Source organism: Schistocerca serialis, chromosome 4 (genome assembly GCF_023864345.2).
Source record: "Schistocerca serialis cubense isolate TAMUIC-IGC-003099 chromosome 4, iqSchSeri2.2, whole genome shotgun sequence".
NCBI classification, from domain to species: Eukaryota; Metazoa; Arthropoda; class Insecta; order Orthoptera; family Acrididae; genus Schistocerca; species Schistocerca serialis.
The window spans coordinates 854488823-854513446 of record NC_064641.1 but is presented as its reverse complement, the minus strand read 5'-3'; the positions used below and the strand labels follow the sequence as shown (position 1 = coordinate 854513446).

The window sequence follows — 24624 nt, the reverse complement described above, 5'->3', positions numbered from 1 at the left end:
CTAATAATAAATAAACATAGTTAATTCCACATTATGGAAAATCAAGGATTGGTTATAACAATGAAACGAAGCGCAATGGAAGAGCTTCGTCCTTGAGGAACCGTCTTCGTGATGACGGTATCCCCTGTGTCAGGTAAGTATGCTTTGACCTCGAGAAACTCGCTCCTTTATGTCATACAGAACGCATCACAACAAACGAGTGCATGTCATTTTACACATTGCGTGTGGCCAGTTGTGCAATACATCGAGCCGGAAACGCTAGTAAAATGCTTTTACTTTCCGACTAAACTGTCACATATTATAGTCGTGGGATGAAAGCAATTAAAGACGCCATTTGACGAAACGGCGCTTACACAGGCCCTAGCTGTTTGGTCAAATTGGGCCGCGTAGTTCCCTATAACGATAGCAGATGGCTCCCATATCGAGGGATGCGCACGCATGAGATATCAGCTGATCCCAGCGTGCATTGTGGGCACAGTTAGGTTAGAGCTCTGTCTTCGCCAAGCCAGACACATTGTGGTACTTTCTTAGAAAATAAATGAGGCGTTCTTAATGGCTGTGTATAACAAATAGATTGTACGTGTCCCTTCTGTGTGACACAGCGCCGTATTCCGCATTGTTTCCTTTTACTTTTGCGACTAAAAAGGCACAAGTTGATATGAACTGTATTAGAAATAGCTTGTGAAGAATAAGTCTTTCGGTTTTTTTTAAATTCTATTTAGACAACTGTTCATGTTAACCAATCACGCTGATCGGTGTCGAAAGGCAATGTACTGCACAGATAAGAACAGGGAAAATTTTCTCCAAAAACGTCTGTAGCATCTGGTGTGTTAATATGTTGAAAACTTTCACTAACGTTTGCAGTTAATGTCATGTTCTATGGAGATGTATTGTTTCGTGGTGGCTCGTTAACACGTATCGCGGCAACTTTATTTTCTAAGACTGGTGTAATAATGAGAAACGGAAGTGCAGTGAAACATTTCTTAATATTTTGATGAAGTGGAGAAAATATGGAGCAGCTAAGGGCGAAACATGTTACTTCTTACGATCCATGCAGCATTATGATGATTGTCACTTTAGGACGACACTTCTCAATATAATGGAACCATGTAACAACCATAAAGCCCAACACTGTAAAAAAAAAAGGATTATGTAATTGATACGTGTTACAGCATTTTGACACTTTTTTACTCAGAAATTGGTTTGGTTCACGTCCTACACAACTTGAGACCAAATAAGTAAAAGACATGTCATGTATGATGATACATAATTAGTTAAATTACCACACTGTGTGTTCAGCCAGCACAGTATAGCTGCTCAGGTGTGTGTGTGTGAGAGAGAGATTACGCCAGCTCATTTAAGAATTTGTCCAAAAGCTAGCAACGTTTCCTTTCTTTCTTTGTGCCCCTGTCGACGACTCAATCATCCTACTGTATGATGGGTTATCTTCTTTACTCGTAAATTATTTAAACTAACATGTACAAACAAATAAAAAGAATATTTGTGGTACCATAATAATTCAAGAGGAACAAGTCATTTGCAGGTTTTTGTTCTGCATCCAAGATTCAATAATGTATACAGAGTAAATGTGGCTTGATTTACAATGGAGTGAAAGAATACACATTACAGAATAATCAGTAGTAAAAGTGGCTGGATTTACAGAGGAGTGGAAGGATATATACTACGTAATAATTAGTAAGAGTCACTCTGTGTGTGTGTGTGTGTGTGTGTGTGTGTGTGTGACATAAGCCTTTGATGAACTGACAGATGGCTATGATTCGGTTGTTTCTTCTCTTGATAGTATGTCGAGTCTTCATAGAATTGTTTTATTTGGTCGATGTAACGACGAGTTAGAAAAGGTTATCCACCACTGTAAGTAAGTGGACAAGTAAACTCTTTGCATGCTGCTTACATTAAAACGCCATGGTCGTTTCTTCAAGCCTGATGTTTGCCCTTGTAATGCTTCGTTATTGTACAGAATAGGACGCAAGAATAGTCACACCGACGATTCGGAATTCTCACTGTAGAGCACATATCAGTAAATCGTTACGTGGATGAGTATGTCAGGTGCTGTGAAATGGTCAGGACCACCACAACAAGAAGGTGACATGATATGGATGATTTAGTAACTGTTTAACATTACTTCTGCGAGCTGTATAAATGCACTGACAAGACAGCAATATTGTTTAGTTGAACTATAAAAAAACTTTGTATGGAATTTCTCTCACTGTTATATGAACACTATTATATGCATACTGTCTTAAAGTATCTTGAAATTGTTCAGTGATATAGTTATTTTATAACAATATTAAGGTAAGGGAAGAGGAAGCAGATGAGATGGCACAGTTCGGTTTATTTATTTACCTTAATTATCGAGTGATCATCTAACAGTGATATAGGAATTGTCAAGGTAGTGCAGTGCACATCAATAGCTCTAAATACACATAGAATATATAACATGATTTAGAAGGACAGGAACAGCTGGTCATCAGGACCGGACAGTAGTCAGCTGTGGCCTTGATTAGAAAACAATCTCGGTATTCGCCTGAGTTATTTAGTACTACCTCAGAATACCAACATCAGGAAGGTCCAACAGAGTAACACCATCCTCCCAAATATGGGGTCAGTGTACAGTAGAATTGATACGTAAGGACATGTAGGATGCAAGGGGCTTGTGATGGAAGGAAATAAAAGTAAAATGAGAAAAAATATTTGTGCACCTGGGAAGTTTAATGACATGTAATGGAAGCTGAACAGAAAATTTAAAATGAAGGAAATATATGGGAAAGAGAGCTTCGCAAAAGGTGAAGTTGTTACTAACATTAAACGGAATTCCAATGGAGCTGAGGCAAAGATTAGCTAAAACTTATGTCTGAAGTGTAGTACTGTACCCAAGCGAATCATATACAGGTAAAAAGAAATATAATATGTGTTGTCTGAAGAAGGAAGATATTTAGAAAGTTTCGAAATGCAACTACAGAGAAGAAAGTTTTCAGGTAAAGTGGGGTGACAGATTTAAGCCTGGAGAAGTAAGGAAGACAATAGGGGAAGAAAGATGATAGTTGGAAGCTATCAAAACAAGGAAAAAATCTTGATGGGGCATTTACGGCATAGGAATTGTCTGCATCAAGGAGTTATAGAGGGAATAATGGAAGAAATCAGAGGAAGAACATTGGAATGATGAAGACATTTCAAGTGACTGACAGATAAGGGAGATCTTCAGATCTGGACAAGAAGGAGAGAATTTGGTAGACTGTTCCTTATAATACAACTATGTTCATAAAGCTATCTTTACGGGTGATAATCTGTTTGTTGTGTCTATCAGCGACTCTGCTTCCCCGCTATATAGCGAGCACGAGCAGCAACTTTCTTACTCAAAATGTTGTTACAATCCACCCCAGATTTACCATGATTTGAATTTAACTACGTTAATTTAATATTACACCATATGTTTATTTATTATTAGACCGGGTCTGCGCGAACGCAGTCCCGACTACCAAAAATTATGCACCCGAGTTACCCACATTAGGGGTAATCGCAGGGGTCAGCCCAACCGAAGTGCAATGGAAGAGCCTCGTCCTGGAGGAACCGCCTTCATGATCACGGTATCCCCTGTGCCAGGTAAGTATGCTTTAACGCCCAGAAACTCGCTCCTTTATGTCGTACAGAGTGCATCACAACAAACGAGTGCATATCACTGTACACGTTACGTGTGGCCAGGTGTGCAATACATCGGGGCCGGACACGCTAGTAAATTGCTTATTTTTTCCGACCAAACTCTCCCATATTGTCAGTGGTGGCATCAAAGCTCTTAAAGACGGCATTTGACGAAATGACGCTTACACAGGGCGTAGCTGTTTGGTCTAATTGGGCCGCGTAGTTCCCTTCAGAGATAGCAGATGGCTCCCATATCGAGGGATGCGCACGCATGAGATATCAGCTGCTCCCAGCGTGCATTGTGGGTACAGTTAGGTTAGGTCTTCGGCAAGCCAGACGCGTTGTGGTACTTCCTTAGAAAATAAATGAGGCGATCTTTATGGCTGTGTAAAGCAAATAGATTGTACCTTTCATTTCTGTATAACATAGCGCTTTATTCTGCATCGTTCCCTTTTAGTTTTGCGACTGCAAGTGTACAAGGTGGTACAAGCTATATTAGAAATAGCCTGTGAAGAATAATTCTTTCGGATATTTTATTTCATTCTATTTAGACAACTGTGCCTGTCAACCAATCAAGCTGATCGATGTCGAAAGACAATATACTGCACGGAAAGAACAGGGTAAAACTTTCTACAAATACTTCTGTAACATCTCGTATGTTTATATGTAGAAAAATTCCACTAACTACTGCAGCAATACGATAAACAATTAAGTGTCAGTTTACTGTTCTTTACAATCATCCTGTTAAAGCCGAACTTGTCAATATTTAGAATTTATTTGCGAAAAGAATATCTCTTTGGACGTGTTCTTATTACATATTTATTATATGTATGTTTGTAGCATACTGCGAGTGTTTGCAGCTGTCGATGTGTTGATAATTAAGGTTTACCTTACCATATTCTATTGCAATAAAATACGTGTATATATGCAACAAAACATAGGTGTTAGGAGTTTCCGTGTTCTGATGTTCCATATGTAAAAAGTATGGTACTTCAAAACAAACATCTTTAAGAAATAAACCGGCCTATTACCCCTTGTTAAACGATTATTTCTTTATTCCAAGTCTGTGAAGGAAAATAAAAACAGTTGTTTTTATATAAAACTTAACAGTATACAAATTGCTTGGTATATTCATTTTCATGTTCACAACTATAATAATGTAAAACTAAAGTTGATTATAAAAGATACAATCTAGTTTCCTTTCCTAGATCAAACAATAAATAAGCAATAGGGGCATTTCTGTTTAGAGCAAGCAAGGTTGACTGTAGGATAAATATGATGACCATGTGTTCACTGTGCACTAATTAAGAAGAATTATACTGTGATTCGTTGATTCTAGTCGAAAAAGTCCAACACTGACCAAGTTACTTCCAATATTTTAAAATGTCACCTCCTTCCCACGTCCTCTTTAGGGAGTGAAACATCCTGGATATGTTACTGATTAAATTAGCTACCCCAGAAACTAATAATTTTGTCTGTTTATATGGATTTCTTATCCTCACAGAGATTTAGATAAACCTAGACCTTCCAAGCTGATGATTAATTTGTTTTTTGTAACCAGGTTCCCGTCACCAGGAGTCTTTTAAGAGGGTAGGTGCTCATCACACAATATAGTTAGGGTACACTCCAGCTTTATTCCTCAGAAAATGTGAGAGGTAATTCCATGAGGTAATATGCATACAGGCAGCCAGGAACACATCCACTTGTTTAGATAACTAGTTTGCAAGTATCTTAAATAACAATCTGTTATCAACATGCTAAAATGTTGATTTTCATGGTTTTCTTGATAACTCAATAACGAAAAAAGCGTAGTGTGTATATTCTAATTGGATTTTATTGCTATAAAACATAGATAGAATATTCACTAGGTCGTCACCACACTCCATGTAGAAACTGATCTATAATGAGTCGAGTTATTTAAACCCTTACTGTACCATTTTTACTTGATGAAAAATTTATAACTTATAATTTTTCAGTCTTCAACAGAAATTGTGATGTATGTTGTAGACCATCGTAAGTAGAATATCCTCTGAAAATTATTAGAAGATTCATGCATTAGACATAAATTTATCACTGAGTCCAATTTGTAAAAAGGCGAAATGATAAAAAGAGCGTTAAAGTATGTAAAATGCTTTAGTATACCCTATGATGTCTTCTATGAACTAAAATTCCCTGGTGAATACTATATTCCATGATCTTATTCATTCCTTGCTTCATTCTGTGCTTTCAGTTTCTTTCCCATTTTCCTTGCCTCCTTGGTGAATCATTCTGCCCATCTTTTTCTCTTTTTTGATGAGTTTAATCTTCACATGTATTCCTTCTTCAAAAAATGTATTGTGTTTTGGTCTTCGGGTATTTTAAGTCTGTTAGTTACTTTTAATTTGTCATTGATTGCTGAAAGTAATCACAGATTCATAAGTTTGTATTTGCACTATTCTTCTCCCAGAAAACCAGTCACCAGACATGTCTTCCCATGTTTGGAATCTAATGACTCAATCATATTGTGTGAATCCATCCACACACATTTTAATTTTCTTAAATATTAAATCTGTATTATAAATTGCATATAAACGACATACCTTAGATTCTATAGGACTAAAACATGTTTTTATTTTTTTCATCGAAGAAATCGGTGTATGGTATTGATTATTAGCACTCCGCTGTAAATTACTATGTCTGTTTTCATAGAAAAATCCCTCGTTATTTTATAAAATGTTTTGAGCCCTCCCCCATTCCTAAAAAAAATAATCACCTCAGAGCCATGTGAAAACTCCAATTGAAACTTGTCTGCACTGTCAATAACACAACACAATTCAAGCAACAAACAGTTCTAAGGCAAACAATCGAAGCACTGAACTGGGCCTAACTAATGTGAGAAATTAACAATGCTCTTCTGTGACACAGAAGTATGTGAAACAGATGCCAAAGTGAAACTGACAGTTAAGTTAGGAACTAATTGATGAAGTGTGTGTGTGTGTGTGGAGTGTTCAGCCCACACACACCAACATACATATTTCTCTGTAAGAGGTAGAAGGATTTTATCTTGCCATCTTCACTTGTGTAAGGCTAAAGAAATGAGGAATTATTTGGGACAAGTTTTGTAAATTGCTTTTTTGGAGCCCAGCTAATCGTGTCCACCCTCTTAATTCAACAGTATTTTTCAAAGATATTTAAGTCTATACTAGCTGGAATTGCTCAAAGAGAACCCATCAGCAATCAGAGAAGAATTACTCATCTTAATTCGCCATTGACCCTATGTGTAAGAAAACAGGCCTGATGCCTTGTACCTAATATAGATATACTTAATGGCATGGACAATTAAAGACATCCCACTACAGAAATTTTTACAGAAAGTTAATCGTATGTTGGACGAAGTTTCTTCAGAATTCTTAGTCTCAAATGACTGCAACTTGGAGTAATCTTTTAAGACTTGAAGACATTAATGAAGGAACATGAGAATACATGAGTATATCTTCTTTTTGCTTCACAAGTTCAGAAAGTCTGATGATGAATAAGCAGTATATGGTTTCTCAGCAGGAAAGACGCAGTGGTGTACAAGATCTGGACATTGGTCCAAAAAGGATTAGAGACTGAAAAGTGTGTTAGGTCTGTAGAAGTCACCTAAGCGTTAAAACTGTAAAAGTATTTATGGTAAAAACAAGGTTGCTCAGTCCAAATGTACTATGAGTCGATTAAATCGTGTATTCTAGATCTGCCCTTGTGAGATGGTTCACTCTCACACTGAGCAGTGGGCATCCAGCTGGCTCATGGTGATATTATGATGCGGAAAGGTGGGATGAGTGAGTGGGAGGCAGGGGCGGGATGGGTCAAAAGAAGACAACTTTGCTACGAGTCTTAGCTCTACTGTCGTTAATGTCATGTTCTATGGAGATGTATGTTTTGTAGTGGCTCATTAATGCGTATCGCGGCAAATTTCTTTTCTAAGACTGCTGTAATAATGCGAAAAGAAACATATCTTAATATTTTGATGAAACAGCGATACGATGGAGCAGCTAAGGCCGAAAAATGTTGTTTCTTACGATCCATGCAGCATTGTGACAAATGCCATTTAAGGACGACACTTCTCAATATGATGGAACCATGCTGCAAACATCAAGGCCAATATTATGAAAAGGGATTATGTAATTGATACGTGTTACAGCATTTTGACACTTTTTCACTCAGATAATTGGTTTGGTTTAAGTCCTACACAACTTGAGACCAAATAAGTAAAAGACATGTTATGTGTGATGATACATAATTAGTTAAATTACCACATTGTGTGTTCTGCCAGCACAATATAGCAGCCCAGGTGTGTGTGTGTGTGTGTAAGATTACTCCCGCTGATTAACGAATTTGTGCAACAGCTTGCAAAGTTTCCGACAGGAGAACTGTCGACGATTCAATCCTCCTACTGCATGATAGTTTATATTCTTTACTCTTAAATTATTTGAACTAATATGTACAAATAAATAAAAAAGCCATTTTGTGGTACCATAATAATTCAAGAGGAACAAGTCATTTGCAGCTTCTTCTTCTGGATCCAAGTATCAATAATGTATACAGAGTAAATGTGGCTTAATTTACCAAAGAGTGCAAGAATACACATTGCAGAATAAGGCAAAGATTAGTTAAATATTACGTCTGAGTGTAGTATTGTACAGGGGCGAATCATGGGAAGGTAAAAGGAAATATTATAGGTCTTGTCTGAAGAAGGAAGATATTTAGAAAGTTTCGAAACGTAACTATGGAGAAGAAAGTTTTCAGGTAAAGTGGGGTCACAGATTTAATCCTGGAGAAGTAAGGAAGACAATAAGGGAAGAAAGATGATAATTGGAAGCTATCAGAACAAGGAAAAAATCTTGATGGGGCATTTGCAGCATAGGAATTGTGTGCATCAAGGAGTTATAGAGGCAATAGTGGCAGAAATGAGAGGAAGAGCATTGGAATGATGAAGACATTACAAGTGAGCGACAGATAAGAGAGATTTTGAGATCTGAACAAGGAGAGCATTTGGTAGACTATTCCTTATAATACATTTACGCGTGAAAACCTGTACGTTGTGTCTATCTGGGACTCAGCTTCTCCACTATATGGCGAGTAGCAACATTCCTTCTCAAACTGTTGTTAAATTCCATCCTGCATCTTCCATAATGTGGATTTAACTATGTTTATTTATAATTAGACCGAGTCTGCGCGAACGCAGCCCCGACTACCAAAAATTATGCACCCGAGTTACCCACATTAGGGGTAATCACAGGGGTCAGCCCAACCGAAGTGCAATGGAAGAGCCTCGTCCTGGAGGAACCGCCTTCATGATCACGGTATCCCCTGTGCCAGGTAAGTATGCTTTGACGCACAGAAACTCGCTCCTTTATGTCGTACAGAGCACATTACAACAATCGAGTGCACATCACTGTACATGTTATGTGTGGGCAGTTGTGCAATACATCGAGCCCGAAACGCTAATAAAATACTTATATTTTGCGACTAAACTCTCCCATATTGTCAGTGGTGTCATCAAAGCTCTTAAAGACGGCATTTGACGAAACGGCGCTTACACAGGCCGTAACTGTTTGGTCTAATTGGGTCGCGTAGTTCCATTCAGCGACAGCAGATGGCTCCCATACCGAGGGATGCGCGCGCATGAGATATCAGCTGCTCCCAGCATGCATTGTGGCCACAGTTAGGTTAGAGTTCTGTCTTCGCCAAGCCAGACACTTTGCGGTACTTTCTTAGAAAATAAATGAGGCGTTCTTTATGACTGTGTATAACAAATAAATTGTACATGGCCCTTCTGTATGACATAGCGCCGTATTCCACATCGCTATCTTTTAGTTTTACGACTAAAAGAGCACAAGATAGTACGAACTATACTAGAAATATCCTGTGAAGAATAATTCTTTCGGATATTTTGTTACATTGTATTTAGACAACTGTTCCTGTCAACTAATCACGCTGATCGATGTCGAAAGGCAATGTACTTTCACTAACTACTGCAGCAATGCGATAATCAATTAAGTGTCAAATTACTGTTCTTCACAATCATCCTGTGAAAGCCGAACTTGTCAATATTTAGTATTTATTTGCGAAAAGAATATCTCTTTGGATATGTTCTTATTACACATTTATAATATGTATGTTTGTAGCCTACTGCGAATGTTTGCAGCTGTCGATGTGTTGATGAACAGAAAAATTATCTTGGACATAATTAAGATTTACCTTACCATATGCTATTGCAATAAAATACGTGTATATATGCAACAAAACAGAGATGTTAAGAGTTTCTGTGTTCTGAAGTATGGTTCCATATGTAAAAAGTACGTTACTTCAAAACATAACCATCATTAAGAAATAAACCTGCCAATTACCCCTTATGAAACGATTATTTCTTTATTCCAAGTCTGTGAGGAAAAATAATAACAATTGCATTTATACAAAACTTAACAGTACACAAATTACATAGTATATTCACTTTCATGTTCACAACTATATTAATGTAAAACTAAAATTGATTATAAAAGATACAATCTAGTTTCCTCTCCTAGAGAAAACAATAAATAAACGATAGGAGCATTTCAGTTGAGAGCAAGCAAGGTTGACTGGAGGATAAATATGATGACCATGTGTTCACTGTGCACTAATTAATAAGAATTATCCTGTCATTCGTTGATTCTAGTCGAAAAAGTCCTACACTGACAAAGTCACTTCCAATATTTTAACATGTTACCTGCTTCCCACTGCCTCTTCAGGGAGTGAAACATCCTGGGTACGTTACTGATTAAATTAGCTAACCCAGAAACTAATAATTTTATCTGTGTATATGGATTTCTTCTCTTCACGGAGATTTTGGCGATCCTAGACTTTCGAAGGTGATGATTAATTTTGTTTTATGTGACAGGGTCCCATCGCCAGGAATCTTTTAAGAAGGTAGGTGCAATTATGACACAGTAAAGTTATGGTTCATTCTAGCTTTATTCCTCAGAAAATGTGAGAGGTAATTGCGTGAAGAAAAATGCATACAGGCAGCGAGGAAGACATCCACTTCTGTAAATAACTAGTTTGCAAATATCTTAAATAACAAGTAATTATCACCTTGCTGAAATGTTGATTTTCATGGTTTTCTTGATAACTCCAGAAAAAATTAGTTTTTGTGTTTATTAAAATTGGATATTATTGTTATAAAACATAGATAGAATATTCACTAGGTCGTCACTACACTCCATGTAGAAACTGATCTATAATGAGCCGAGTTACTTAAACCCTTACTGTATCATTTTTACATGACGAAAAATTTATGACTTAAAATTTTTCAGTCTTCAACAGAAATTGTGATGTGTGTTGTAGACCATCATACGTAGAATATCCTCTGAAAATTATTAGAAGGTTCATGTGTTAGACAGAAATTTATCACTGAGTCCAATTTGTAAAAACGGGATATAATAAAAACAACGTTTAAGTTTGTAAAATGCTTTGGTGTACACCTATGATTCTTCTATGAACTAAAATTTCCTGGTGAATACTATATTCCATGATCTTATTGTTTCTTTGCTTCATTCTGTGCATTCAGTTTCTTTCCCATTTTCCTTGCCTCCTTGGTGAATTATTCTGCCCATTTTTTTCTCGTTTTTGATGAGTTTAATCCTCAAATGTATTCCTTGTTCAAAAAATGTATTGTGTTTTGGTCTACAGGTATTTTAAGTCTGTTAGTTACTTTTAATTTACCATTGATTGCTGAAAGTAATCACAGTATCATAAGTTTATATTTACTCTATTCTTGTCCCAGAAAACCAGTCACCAGATGTGTCTTCCAAATTTTGGAGTTTGTTTATTTCATACGTGTTCTGTAGACTCATTAGCGATAAATCACTTGCGTGTAGATCGTGTCATTTACATAGATTTGAGACATTTGTTTATAGTAATAGGTTGAACAATGAATAATGTATTTAAAAAAAAATGTTTACAAGAATTGTTTTTTGTAAAAAGTTACAAATTGAATTGAGCAGACTTACAATAGATCAAAATCAGTTCGCATATTCTCATACATAAATTCATCCAGCGAGTAAATGGTTTTACTTAGAAGATACTGTTTCAGTTGATCTTTAAAAGTAGGTGGATGAGTAACTGACATTTTTATTGCCTGAGGAAGAGCATTGATTATTTTTATGCAAGAGTAATGTACTCCTTTTTGCACCATATTTAGATTCTTTTGCTCAAGATGTAGAGCATTATTTACCCTAGTGTCATAGTTATGATACATGCTGTTCATTTCAAAAAGGGAATGGTTTTTACACAAGAAACACATGAGAGAGAAAATATACTGAGATACTGTTCTGAGTATTATCAGTTCTTGGAAGACTTTCCTGCAGGAATGTCTGTAATGGACACCACACAGAATCCTAATGACTCTTTTCTGGGCTATGAGGATTTTATTTTCCTTTGGCTGGTTTCCCCAGAATATAATTCCATAGGCGATCAGGGCATGAAAATAACGAAAATAGGCAGCTTTCAAAGTATTTAAGTCACTGAAGGAAGCAATCGCACAAATAGCGAAAATTGCTGAGCTTAGTTTTTTATATAGGTAAGGAATGTGTAAGGACAAGTTTAGATTGCTATTAACAAGTAGACCCAGGAACTTTATTTGACTCCACTCTTGCTAAATTCCCATCATTCTATTTAACATTAATCTCTCCTTCGATACTTTGGCTTGTATGGAGTTGAATCAATTGAGTTTTTTCAAAATTTAGTGATAATCCATTAGAGGTAAACCAGTTAAAGGTCTCCTGAAAAATTTCATTTAGATTGATTTCAAGATTAGTATTTGTTGAATTGTCTACCAGAGTCGTCGTGTCATCGGCAAACAAAGTAAATTTTATCTTAGCTGTTGTACATGTTGGAAGGTCATTTATGAAAATAAGTAGAGGAGCCAGAATACAGCCCTGTGGGACTCCACAGTTTATTGTGCACCAAGAAGACGCCACTGGTTCCCCATTAGTGTCGTTTATCATGACTTTCTGTTTCCGGTCCTTTAAATAGGAGGCAAGCCACATCCCTGCTTCTCCAGTTAACACTTAAAATTCTGCCTTTCTCAGAAAAATCTCATGGTAATCGCAATCGAACGCCTTAGAAAGGCCACAAAAAATTCCAGTTGGAGCCATTTTATTATTGATTGATTCAAGAATTGAATTGGTGCAAGAATATATTTCATCTTCTGTTGAGATGTTTTTCTCGAAATCGTGTTGTGTGAATCCATCCACACACGTTTTAATTCTCTTAAATATTAAATCTGTATTATAAATTGCATTTACACGACATACTTTACATTCTGTAGGACTAAAATAAGTTTTTACTTTTTTCATCGAAGAAATTGGTGTATGGTAATGATTATTAGCGCTCCCCTGTAAATCCCTATGTCTGTTTTCATGAAAGAACCCGTTTTTCATTTTATAAGATTCTTTGAGCCCTCCCCCATTTCTAAATAAAAAATAATCAACTCAGAGCCATGTGAAAACACCAATTGAAAGTTGTCTGCACTGTCAATAACTCAACACAATTCAAGCAACAAACAGTTCTAAGTCAAACAATCGAAGCTCTGAACTGGGCCTAACAAGTATGAGAAATTAACAATGCCCTTCTGTGACACAGAAGTATGTGAAACAGATGCCAAAGTGAAACTGACAGTTACGTTAGTAGCTAAATGATGAAGTGTGTGTGTGTGTGTGTGGAGTGTTCAGCACACACACACACCAACATACATATTTCTCTGTAAGAGACAGAAAGATGTTGTGTTGCAATCTTCATTTATGTAAGGTTAAGAAACGAAGAATGTTTTGGGACAAATTTTGAAAATTGCTTTTTTGTAGCCCAGCTAACCATGTACACCCTCTTCACTCAACAGTATTTTTCAAAGATATTTAAGTCTATACTAGCTGGAATTGCTCAAAGAGAACCCATGAGCAATCAGAGAAGATTACTCATCTTAATTCACCATTGACCCTATGTATAACAAATCAGGCCTGATGCCTTGTACCTAATATAGATATACTTAATGGCATGGACAATTACAGACATTTATCCCATCACAGAAATTTTTACAGGATGTTAATCGTATGTTGGACAAAGTTTCTTCAGAATTCTTGGTCTCAAATTGACTGCAACTTGGAGTAATCTTTTAAGACTTGAAGACATTAATGGAGGAACATGAGAATACATGAGTATATCTTCTTTTTGCTTCGCAAGTTCAGAAGGTTTGATGATGAATAAGCAGTGTATGGGTTCTCAGCAGGAAAGACACAGTGGTGTACAAGATCTGGACATTGGTCCAGAAAGGATTAGAGACTGGAAAGTTTTTTAGGTCTGTGAGAGTCACCTAACCATCAAAACTGTAAAAGTATGTATCGTAAAAACAAGGTTGCTCAGTGCAAATGTACAGTGAGTCGATTAAATCGTGTATTCTATATCTGCCCTTGTGAGCTGGCTCGTTCTCATGCTGAGCAGTGAGCAGCCGGCTGGCTCATGGTGATATTATGATGGGGAAAGGTGGGATGATTGGAAGGCAGGGGTCAGACAAACACAACTTTGCAACGATTTACAAAAGAGTGGAAGAATACACATTATAGAATAATGAGTAGGAAAGGTCGTTGAATTTACAGAGGAATGGAAGGCTACACACTATGTAATAATTAGTAAGAGTCACTCTGTGAGTGTGTGTGTCATAAGCCTTTGATGAACTATCAGATGGATAGGATTCAGTTGTCAGGGCTTTCTTCTCTTGAGAGTATGTTAAGTCTTCATAGAATTGTTTTATTTATTCGATGTAACGACAAGTTAGAAAATGTTATCCACAACCGTAAGTAAGTGGACAAGTAAACTCTTTGCATGCTGCTTACATTAAAACTCCAAGGTTGTTTCTTCAAGACTGATGTTTGCCCTTGTAATGCTTCATTATTGTACAGAATAGGACGCTAGAATAGTCACACCGACGATCCGGAAATCTCACTGTAGAGCACATATCAGTAAATCATTACGTGGATGCATATGTCATATGCTGTGAAATGGTCAGGACCACCACAACAAGAAGGTGACATGATATGGATGATTTAGTAACTGTTTAACATTACTTCTGCGAGCTATATAAATGCACTGACATGACAGCAATATTGTTTAGTGGAACTATAAAAAAGCTTTATATGACATTTCTCTCACTGTTATATGAACACTATTATATGTATACTGTCGTGAAGTATCTTCAGATCGTTCATTGATATAGTTATTTTATAACAATATTACGGGAAGGGAAGAGGAAGCAAATGAAATGTCACAGTTTGGTTTATTTATTTACTTTGATTATCCAGTACTCATCTAACAATGATATAGGAATTGTCAACGTAGTGTAGTGCACATCAATAGCTATAAATACGCAGAGAATATATAACATGTTTTAGGAGGACAGGAACAGGTGGTCATCAGGATCGGAGAGTAACCAGCTGTGGCCTTGATTAGAAAACCATCTTGGTATTCGCCTGAGTTATTTAGTACTAGCACAGAATACCAACATCAGGATGGTCCAACAGGGTAACACCATCCTCCCAAATATGAGATCAGTGTGCAGTAGAACTCATAGGTAAGGACATATAGGATGCAAGGGGCATTAGATGGAAAGAGATAAAATAAAATGAGAAGAATCGTCTCCGTACCTAAGAAGTTTAATGACATGTAATGGAAGCCGAACAGAAAAATTAAAATGAAGGAGATGTTTTGCAAAGAGAGCTTTGCAAAAGATGAGGTTGTTACTAACATTAAACCGAATTCCAGTGGAGATGAGGCAAAGATTAGCTAAATCTTATGTCTGAAGTGTAGTGTTGTACAGGAGCGAATCATGGACAGGTAAAACGAATTATGTGTTGTCTGAAGAAGGAAGATATTTAGAAAGTTTCGAAATGTAACTATGGAGAAGAAAGTTTTCAGGTAAAGTGGGGTGACAGATCAAAGACTGGAGAAGTAAGGAAGACAATAGGGGAAGGAAGATGATAATTGGAAGCAGTCAGAAGAAGAAAAAAATCTTGATGGGGCATTTACAGCATAGGAATCGTGTGCATCAAGGAGTTATAGTGGAATAAATGACAGGGAGAGCATTGGAATGATAAAGACATTGCAAGTGAGCGACAAATAAGAGAGATTCTGAGATCTGGACAAGAAGGACAGCATTTTGTAGACTTTTCCTTATAATACTACTATGTTCATAAATCTATCTTTACCTGTGAAAATCTGTTTGTTGTGTCTATCTGCTATTCAGCTTCCCTGCTATATGGCGAGTAGCAACTTTCCTTCTCAAAATCCTGGACCTTCCATAATTTGTATTTTACTATGTTGTGTCTATCTGCGATTCAGCTTCCCTGCTATATGGCGAGTAGCAATTTTCCTTCTCAAAATCCTGGACCTTCCATAATTTGTATTTTACTATGTTTATTTGATATTAGACCGGGTCTGCGCGAACGCAGTCCCGACTACCAAAAATTATGCACCCGAGTTACCCACATTAGGGGTAATCGCAGGGGTCAGCCCAACCGAAGTGCAATGGAAGAGCCTCGTCCTGGAGGAACCGCCTTCATGATCACAGTATCCCCTGTGCCAGGTAAGTATGCTTTGACGCACAGAAACTCGCTCCTTTATGTCGTACAGAGCACATTACAACAATCGAGTGCATATCCCTGTACACGTTATGTGTGGGCAGTTGTGCAACACATAGAGCCCAAAACGCTAGTAAAATGCTTATATTTTGCGACTAAACTCTCCCATATTGTCAGTGGTGTCATCAAAGCTCTTAAAGACGGCATTTGACGAAACCTTGCTTACACATGCCGCAGCTGTTTGGTCTAATTGGGCCGCGTAGTTCCCCTCAGCGACAGCAGATGGCTCCCATATCGAGGGATGCGCGCGCACGAGTTATCAGCTGCTCCCAGCGTGTATTGTGGGTACAGTTCGTTAGATCTTCGATGAGCCAGATACGTTGTGGTACTTTCTTAGAAAATAACTGAGGCGTTCTTTATGACTGTGTATAACAAATAAATTGTACATGTCCCTTCTGTATGACATAGCGCCGTATTCCACATCGCTTCCTTTTAGTTTTATGACTACAAGAGCACAAGATGGTGCGAACTATACTAGCAATAGCCTGTGAAGAATAATTCTTTCGGATATTTTGTTACATTGTATTTAGACAACTGTTCCTGTCAACTAATCACGCTGATCGATGTCGAAAGGCAATGTACTTTCACTAACTACTGCAGCAATGCGATAATCAATTAAGTGTCAAATTACTGTTCTTCACAATCATCCTATGAAAGCCGAACTTGTCAATATTTAGTATTTATTTGCGAAAAGAATATCTCTTTGGATATGTTCTTATTACACATTTATAATATGTATGTTTGTAGCCTACTGCGAATGTTTGCAGCTGTCGATGTGTTGATGAACAGAAAAATTATCTTGGGCATAATTAAGATTTACCTTGCCATATGCTATTGCAATAAAATACGTGTATATATGCAACAAAACAGAGAGGTTAAGAGTTTCTGTGTTCTGAAGTATGGTTCCATATGTAAAAAGTACGGTACTTCAAAACATAAACATCATTAAGAAATAAACCTGCCAATTAGCCCTTATGAAACGATTATTTCTTAAATCCAAGTTTGTGAAGAAAAATAAAGACAATTGCATTTATATAAAACTTAACAGTATACAAATTACATAGTATATTCATTTTCATGTTCACAACTATATTAATGTAAAACTAAAATTGATTATAAAAGATACAATCTAGTTTCCTTTCCTAGAGCAAAGAATAAATAAACAATAGGGACATTACTGTTGAGAGTAAGCAAGATTGACTGGAGGATAAATATGATGACCATGTGTTCACTGTATACTAATTAATAAGAATTATCCTGTGATTCGTTGATTCGAGTCGAAAAAGTCCAACACGAACGATGTCACCTCCTTCCCACGTCCTCTTCAGGGAGTGAAACAACCTGGGCATGTTACTGATTAAATTAGCTAACCCAGACACAAATAACTTTATCTGTGTATATGGATTTCTTATCTTCACAGAGATTTAGATGATCCTAGACCTTCCACGGTGGTGATTAATTTATTTTATGTAATGAGGTTCCCATCACCAGGAATCTTTTAAGATGGTAGGTGCAATTATGACACAGTAAAGTTAGAGTACATTCTAGCTTTATTCCTCAGAAAATGTGAGAGGTAATTCCATGAGGAGAAAGATGCAACCAGGCTGCCAGGAAGACATCCACTTCTGTAAATAACTAGTTTGCAAATATAATAAACAACAATTAAATATCACCTTGCTAAAATGTTGATTTTCAAGGTTTTCTTGATAACTCAAGAAGAAATAAACTTTTTGTGTTTATTAAGATTGGAGTTTATTGTTATAAAACATAGGTCGTCACTACACTCCATGTAGAAACTGATATATAATGAGTGGAGTTACTTAAACCCTTTCTGTACCATTTTCACATGATAAAAAATGTAGAACTTAAAATTTTTCAGTGTTCAACAGAAATTGTGATGTGTGTTGTAGACCATCATAAGCCGAATTTCCTCTGAAAATTATTAGAAGATTCATGCATTAAACAGAAATGTATCACTGAGTCCAATTTGTAAAAAGGCGAAATGATAAAAGCAGCGTTAAAGATTGTAAAATGCTTTAGTGTACCCTATGATGTCTTCTATGAACTAAAATTCCCTGGTTGATATTATATTCCATGATCTTATTGATTCTTTGCTTCATTCTGTGCTTTCAGTTTCTTTCCCATTTTCCTTGCCTCCTTGGTGAATCATTCTGAACATCTTTTTCTCTTTTTTGGTGAATTTAACCTTCACATATATTCCTTCTTCAAAAATTGTATCGTGTTTTGGTCCACAGGTATTTTAAGTCTGTTAGTTACTTTTAATTTGCCATTGATTCCATTGCTGAAAGTAGTCACAGAATCATAGGTTTATATTTGCACTATTCTTCTCCCAGAAAACCAGTCTCCAGACACGTCTTCCAAATTTTGGAATTTAATGACTCAACCATTTTGTGTGAAACCATCCACACAAGTGAAACTGACAGTTAAGTTAGTAACTAGTTGGCGAAGTGTGTGTGGAGTGATCAGCACAGACACACCAATATACATTTTTCTCTGTAAGAGATAGAAAGATTTTGTGTTGCAATCTTCACTTGTGTAAGGCTAAATGAACGAAGAATTTTTTGGGACAGATTTTGAAAACTGGTTTTTGGAGCCCAGCTAACCGTGTCCACCCTCTTAAAAGCATTTTTCAAAGATATTTCTATCTATACTAGCTAGAATTGTTCAAAGAGATCCCATCAGCAATCAGAGGAGCTCATCTTAATTCGCCATTGGCCTTATGTATAGCAAAACAGGCCTGATGCCTTGTACCTAATATCCATACTTAATAGCATGGACAATTACAGACAATAACTCCCACCACAGTAATTTTTACAGAAAGTTAATAGTATGTTGGACGAAAATCCCACCACAGTAATTTTTACAGAAAGTTAATAGCATGTTGGACAAAGTTTCTTCAGAATTCTAGGTCTCATATGGACTGCAACTTGGAGTAATTTTTAATACTTGAAGACATTAATGGAAGAACATGAGAATAGATGAGTATATCTTCTTTTTGCTTCGCAAGTTCAGAAGGTTTGATGATGAATGAGCAGTATACAGTTTCTCAGCAGGAAAGACACAGTGGTGTACAAGATCTGGACATTGGTTGAGAAAGGATTAGAGACTGAAAACTGTTTTAGGTGTGTAGGAGTTACTTAACCATCTAAACTGTAGAAGTGTTTATGGTAGAAACAAGGTTGCTCAGTGCAAATTTACAACGAGTCGATTAAATCGTGTATTCTAGATCTGCCCTAGTGAGCTGGTTCACTCTCACGCTGAGCACTGGGCAACCGGCTGCCTCATGCTGATAATATGATGTGGAAAGGTGGGATGAGTGAGTGGAAGGCAGGGGCGGGAGGGGTCAAAACAAGGCATGTTCTATGGAGATGTATTGTTTCGTGGTGGCTCATTAATGCGTATTACGACAGATTTATATTCTAAGACGGGTGTAGTAATGAGAAATTGAAGTGAAATGATACATATTTTAATATTTTGGTGAAGTGGCGTTAAGATGGAGCAGCTAAGGGCGAAAAACGTTGTTTCTTACGATCCATCCAGCATTATGATGAATACCATTTTAGGGCGACACTTCTCAATATGATGGAACCATGCTGCAAACATCAAGGCCAATATTATAAAAAAAGGATTATGTAATTGATATGTGTTGCAGCATTATGACACTTTTTTACTCAGATAATTGGTTTGGTTCAAGTCCTACACAACTTGAGACCAAATAACTAAGAGGCATGTTAAGTGTGATGATACATAATTAGCTAAATTATCACATTGTGTGTTCAGCCAGCACAATATAGCTGCCCAAGTGTGTGTGTGTGAGAGATTACTCCAGTTCGTTAAAGAATTTGTCCAAAAGCTAGCGAAGTTTCTTTTCTTTATTTGTGCTCCTGTCGATGATTCAATCCTCCTATTGTATGAGGGTTTATCTTCTTTACACCTAAGTTGTTTAATCTGAAATGTACAAACAAATATAATGAATGTTTGTGGTACCACAATAATTCAAACAGAACATGTCATTTGCAGGTTCCTTTTCTGGTTTCAAGGTTGTATAATATATTGAATCTTTACAAAAGAGTGGAAGAATACACTTTACAGAATAATCAGTAGTAAAGTGGCTGGATTTACAGAGGAGTGGAAGGATACACACTATGTAATAATTAGTAAGAGTCAGTCTGTGTGTGTGTGTGTCATAAGCCTTTGATGAACTGACAGATGGCATTGATTCAGTTGTCAGGGCTTTCTTCTCTTGACAGTATGTCACGTCTTCATAGAAATGTTCTATTTGGTCGATGCACGATGAGTTAGAAAAGGTTATCCACAACCGTAAGTAAGTGGACAAGTAAACTCTTTGCATGCTGCTTACATTAAAACTCCAAGGTTGTTTCTTCAAGACTGATGTTTGCCCTTGTAATGCTTCATTATTGTACAGAATAGGACGCTAGAATAGTCACACCGACGATTCGGAATTCTCACTGTAGAGCACATATCAGTAAATCATTACGTGGATGCATATGTCACATGCTGTGAAATGGTCAGGACCACCACAACAAGAAGGTGACATGATATGGATGATTTAGTAACTGTTTAACATTACTTCTGCGAGCTGTATAAATGCACTGAAATACAGCGATAATGTTTAGTGGAACTATAAAAAAGCTTTATATGAAATTTCTCTCACTGTTATATGAACACTATTATATGCATACTGTAGTGAAGTATCTTCAAATCGTTATTTTATATCAATATTACGGGAAGGGAAGAGGCAGCAGATGAGATGGCACCGTTTGGCATATTTATTTACCTTAATTATCAAATGATCATCTAGCAAATGATCTAGGAATTGTCAAGGTAGTGCAGTGCACATCAATAGCTCGAAATAGGCACAGAATATATAACATGTTTTAGAAGGACAGGAACAGGTGGTCATGAGGATAGGAGAGTAGTCAGCCATAGCCTTGATTAAAAAACAATCTCAGCATTCGCCTGAGTTATTTAGTACAACCACAGAATACAAACATCAGAGTGGCCCGACAGAGTAATACCATCCTCCCAAATATGAGGTCAGTGTGCAGTAGAACTGATGGGTGCAAGGGGCATTAGATGGAAAGAGATAAAATAAAATGAGAAAATTGTCTCTGTACCTGAGTTGTTTAAAGACGTGTATTGGAAGCTGAACAGAAAAATTAAAATGAAGGATATGTATGGGAAAGAGAGTCTTGCAAAAGGTGAAGCTTTTACTAACATTAAACGGAATTCCAGTGGAGCTGAGGTAAAGATTAGCTAAATCTTATGTCTGAAGTGTAGTGTTGTACAGGAGCGAATCATGGACAGGTAAAAAGAAATATAATATGAGTTGTCTGAAACAGGAGGATATTTAGAAAGTTTCGAAATGTAACTATGGAGAAGATAGTTTTCAGGTAAGGTGGGGTGACATATTTAAGCCTGGAGAAGTAAGGAAGACAATAGGGGAAGAAAGATGATAATTGGAAGCTATCAGAACAAGGAAAAAATCTTGATGGGGCATTTACTGCATAGAAATTGTCTGCATCAAGGAGTTATAGGGGGAATAATGGAAGAAATGAGAGGAAGAGCATTGGAATGATGAAGACATTGCAAGTGAGCGCCAGATAAGGGAGATTCTTACATCTGGACAAGAAGGAGAGCATTTTGTAGACTGTTCCTTATAATACAGCTATGTTCATAAAACTATCTTTACGGGTGAAAATCTTTTTGTTGTGTGTATCTTCGACTCAGCTTCTGCACCATATGGCAGGTAGCAACTTTGGTTCTAAAAATGTTGTTGCATTCCATTGTGGATCTCCCATAATATGCATTTATCTATGTTTATTTGATATTAGACCGGGTCTGCGCGAACGCAGTCCCGACTACCAAAAATTATGCACCCGAGTTACCCACATTAGGGGTAATCGCAGGGGTCAGCCCAACCGAAGTGCAATGGAAGAGCCTCGTCCTGGAGGAACCGCCTTCATGATCACGGTATCCCCTGTGCCAGGTAAGTATGCTTTGACGCCCAGAAGCTCGCCCCTTTACGTCATACAGAGCGCATTACAGCAATCGAGTGCACATCACTGTACACGTTATGTGTGGGCAGTTGTGCAATACATCGAGCCCGAAACGCTAATAAAATGCTTATATTTTGCGACTAAACTCTCCCATATTGTCAGTGGTGTCATCAAAGCTCTTAAAGACGGCATTTGACGAAACGGCGCTTACACAGGCCGTAGCTGTTTGGTCTAATTGGGCCGCGTAGTTCCATTCAGCGACAGCAGATGGCTCCCATACCGAGGGATGCGCGCGCATGAGATATCAGCTGCTCCCAGCATGCATTGTGGCCACAGTTAGGTTAGAGTTCTGTCTTCGCCAAGCCAGACACTTTGCGGTACTTTCTTAGAAAGTAAATGAGGCGTTCTTTATGGCTGTGTATAACAAATAGATTGTAGCCGTCCTTTCTGTATGACACAGCGTCGTATTCCGCATCGTTTCCATTTAGTTTTGCGACTAAAAGGGCACAAGTTGGTACGAACTATAATGGTAGTAGCCTGCGAAGAGTAATTCTTTAGGATATTTTTTAAAATTCTGTTGAGACAACTGTTCCTGTCAACCAATCACGCTGATCGATGTCGAAAGGCAATTCACTGCTCGTATAAAAACGGAAAATTTTCTCGAAAAACTTGTCACATTTGGTGTGTTAATATGTAGAAAACTTTGACTAACATTTGCAGCAATGCGATAAAAAATTATGTGTCAATTTTCTGTTGTTCACAATCATCCCGTGAAAGCCGACCTTGTCAATATTTAGAATTTATTTGCGAAAAGAATCTCTCTTTGGACGTGTTCTTATTACATATTTACTGTATGTATGTTTGTAGCCTACTGCGAGTGTTTGCAGCTGTCGATGTGTTGATGAACAGAAAAATTATCTTGCATATAATTAAGGTTTACCTTACCATATGCTATTGCAATAAAATAAGTGTATATATGCAACAAAACAGAGATGTTAGGAGTTTCAGTGTCCTGCAGTATGATTCCATATGTAAAAAGTAAGATACTTTGAAACATAAACATCCTTAAGAGATAAACCAGCCAATTGCCCCTTATGAAACGATTATTTCTATATTCCAAGTCTGTGAAGTAAAATAAAAATAATTTCATTTATATAAAAATTAACAATATACAAATTATATAGTTTATTCATTTTCATGTTCACAACTATATTAATGTAATACTAAAATTGATTATAAAAGGTACAATCTAGTTTCCTTTCCTAGAGCAAAGAATAAATAAACAATAGGGGGATTTCAGTTTTGAGAAAGCAAGATTGCCTGTAGGGTAAATATGATGACCATGTGCTCACTGTGTACTAATTAATAAGAATTATACTGTGATTTGTTGATTTTAGTCGAGACAGTCCAACACGAACAATGTCACTTTCAATATTTTAACGTGTCACCTGCTTCCCACTGTCTCATCAGAGAGTGAAACATCCTGGGTATGTTACTGATTAAATTAGCTACCCCAGAAACTAACCATTTTATCTGTGTATATGAATTCATTATCTTCACCGAGATTTAGATGATCCTAGACCTTCCATTGTCATGATTAATTTTTTTATCTAACGAGGTTTCCATCACCAGGAATCTTCTAAGAGGGTAGGTGAAGTTATTATACAATAAAGTTAGAGTACATTCTAACTTTGTTCCTCAGAAAAGATGAGAGGTAATTTCATGAAGAAATATGCATACAGTCAACGAGAATGACATCCACTTGTAGAAATAACTACGTTGCAAATATCTTAATTAACTATTAATTTTCATCTTACTAAAATGTTAATTTTCATGATTCCTTGAAAACTCAGGAAGAAATAACCATTTGTGTTTATTCAAATTTGATTTTATACTTATAAAACATACTTAGAATATTTACTAGGTCGTCACTGCACTCCATGTAGAAACAGATATATAATGTGTCGAGTTACTTAAACCCTTTCTATACTATTTGTACACGATAAAAAATTTATAACTTACAATTTTTCAGTGTTCAACTGAAATTGCGATGTGTGTAGTAGGCCATCATAAGTAGAATATCCTCTGAAAATTACTGTAAGATTCATGCATTAGACACAAACTTATGACTGAGTCCAATTCGTAGAAATGCGAAATGATGAAAACAGCGTTAAAGTTTGTAAGATGCTTTAGTGTACCCTATGATGTCTTCTATGAATTAAAATTCCCTGGTTGAT

The 24624-nt window shown here is 36.8% G+C and overlaps 4 non-coding genes across 4 annotated transcripts; all 4 read right to left on the bottom strand.

The window, feature by feature from the left end:
• Positions 1 to 3466: 3466 nt before the first annotated feature.
• LOC126476515 (U1 spliceosomal RNA) lies at positions 3467 to 3629 on the bottom strand. The gene has a single exon (XR_007587021.1). It is a non-coding gene; the product is annotated as a U1 spliceosomal RNA (small nuclear RNA).
• A 5213-nt stretch (positions 3630 to 8842) lies between these two features.
• LOC126476520 (U1 spliceosomal RNA) lies at positions 8843 to 9005 on the bottom strand. The gene has a single exon (XR_007587026.1). It is a non-coding gene; the product is annotated as a U1 spliceosomal RNA (small nuclear RNA).
• Positions 9006 to 16136: 7131 nt separating this feature from the next.
• On the bottom strand, positions 16137 to 16299 carry LOC126476519 (U1 spliceosomal RNA). The gene has a single exon (XR_007587025.1). It is a non-coding gene; the product is annotated as a U1 spliceosomal RNA (small nuclear RNA).
• A 5923-nt stretch (positions 16300 to 22222) lies between these two features.
• On the bottom strand, positions 22223 to 22385 carry LOC126476513 (U1 spliceosomal RNA). The gene has a single exon (XR_007587020.1). It is a non-coding gene; the product is annotated as a U1 spliceosomal RNA (small nuclear RNA).
• Between the last annotated feature and the right edge of the window lie 2239 nt (positions 22386 to 24624).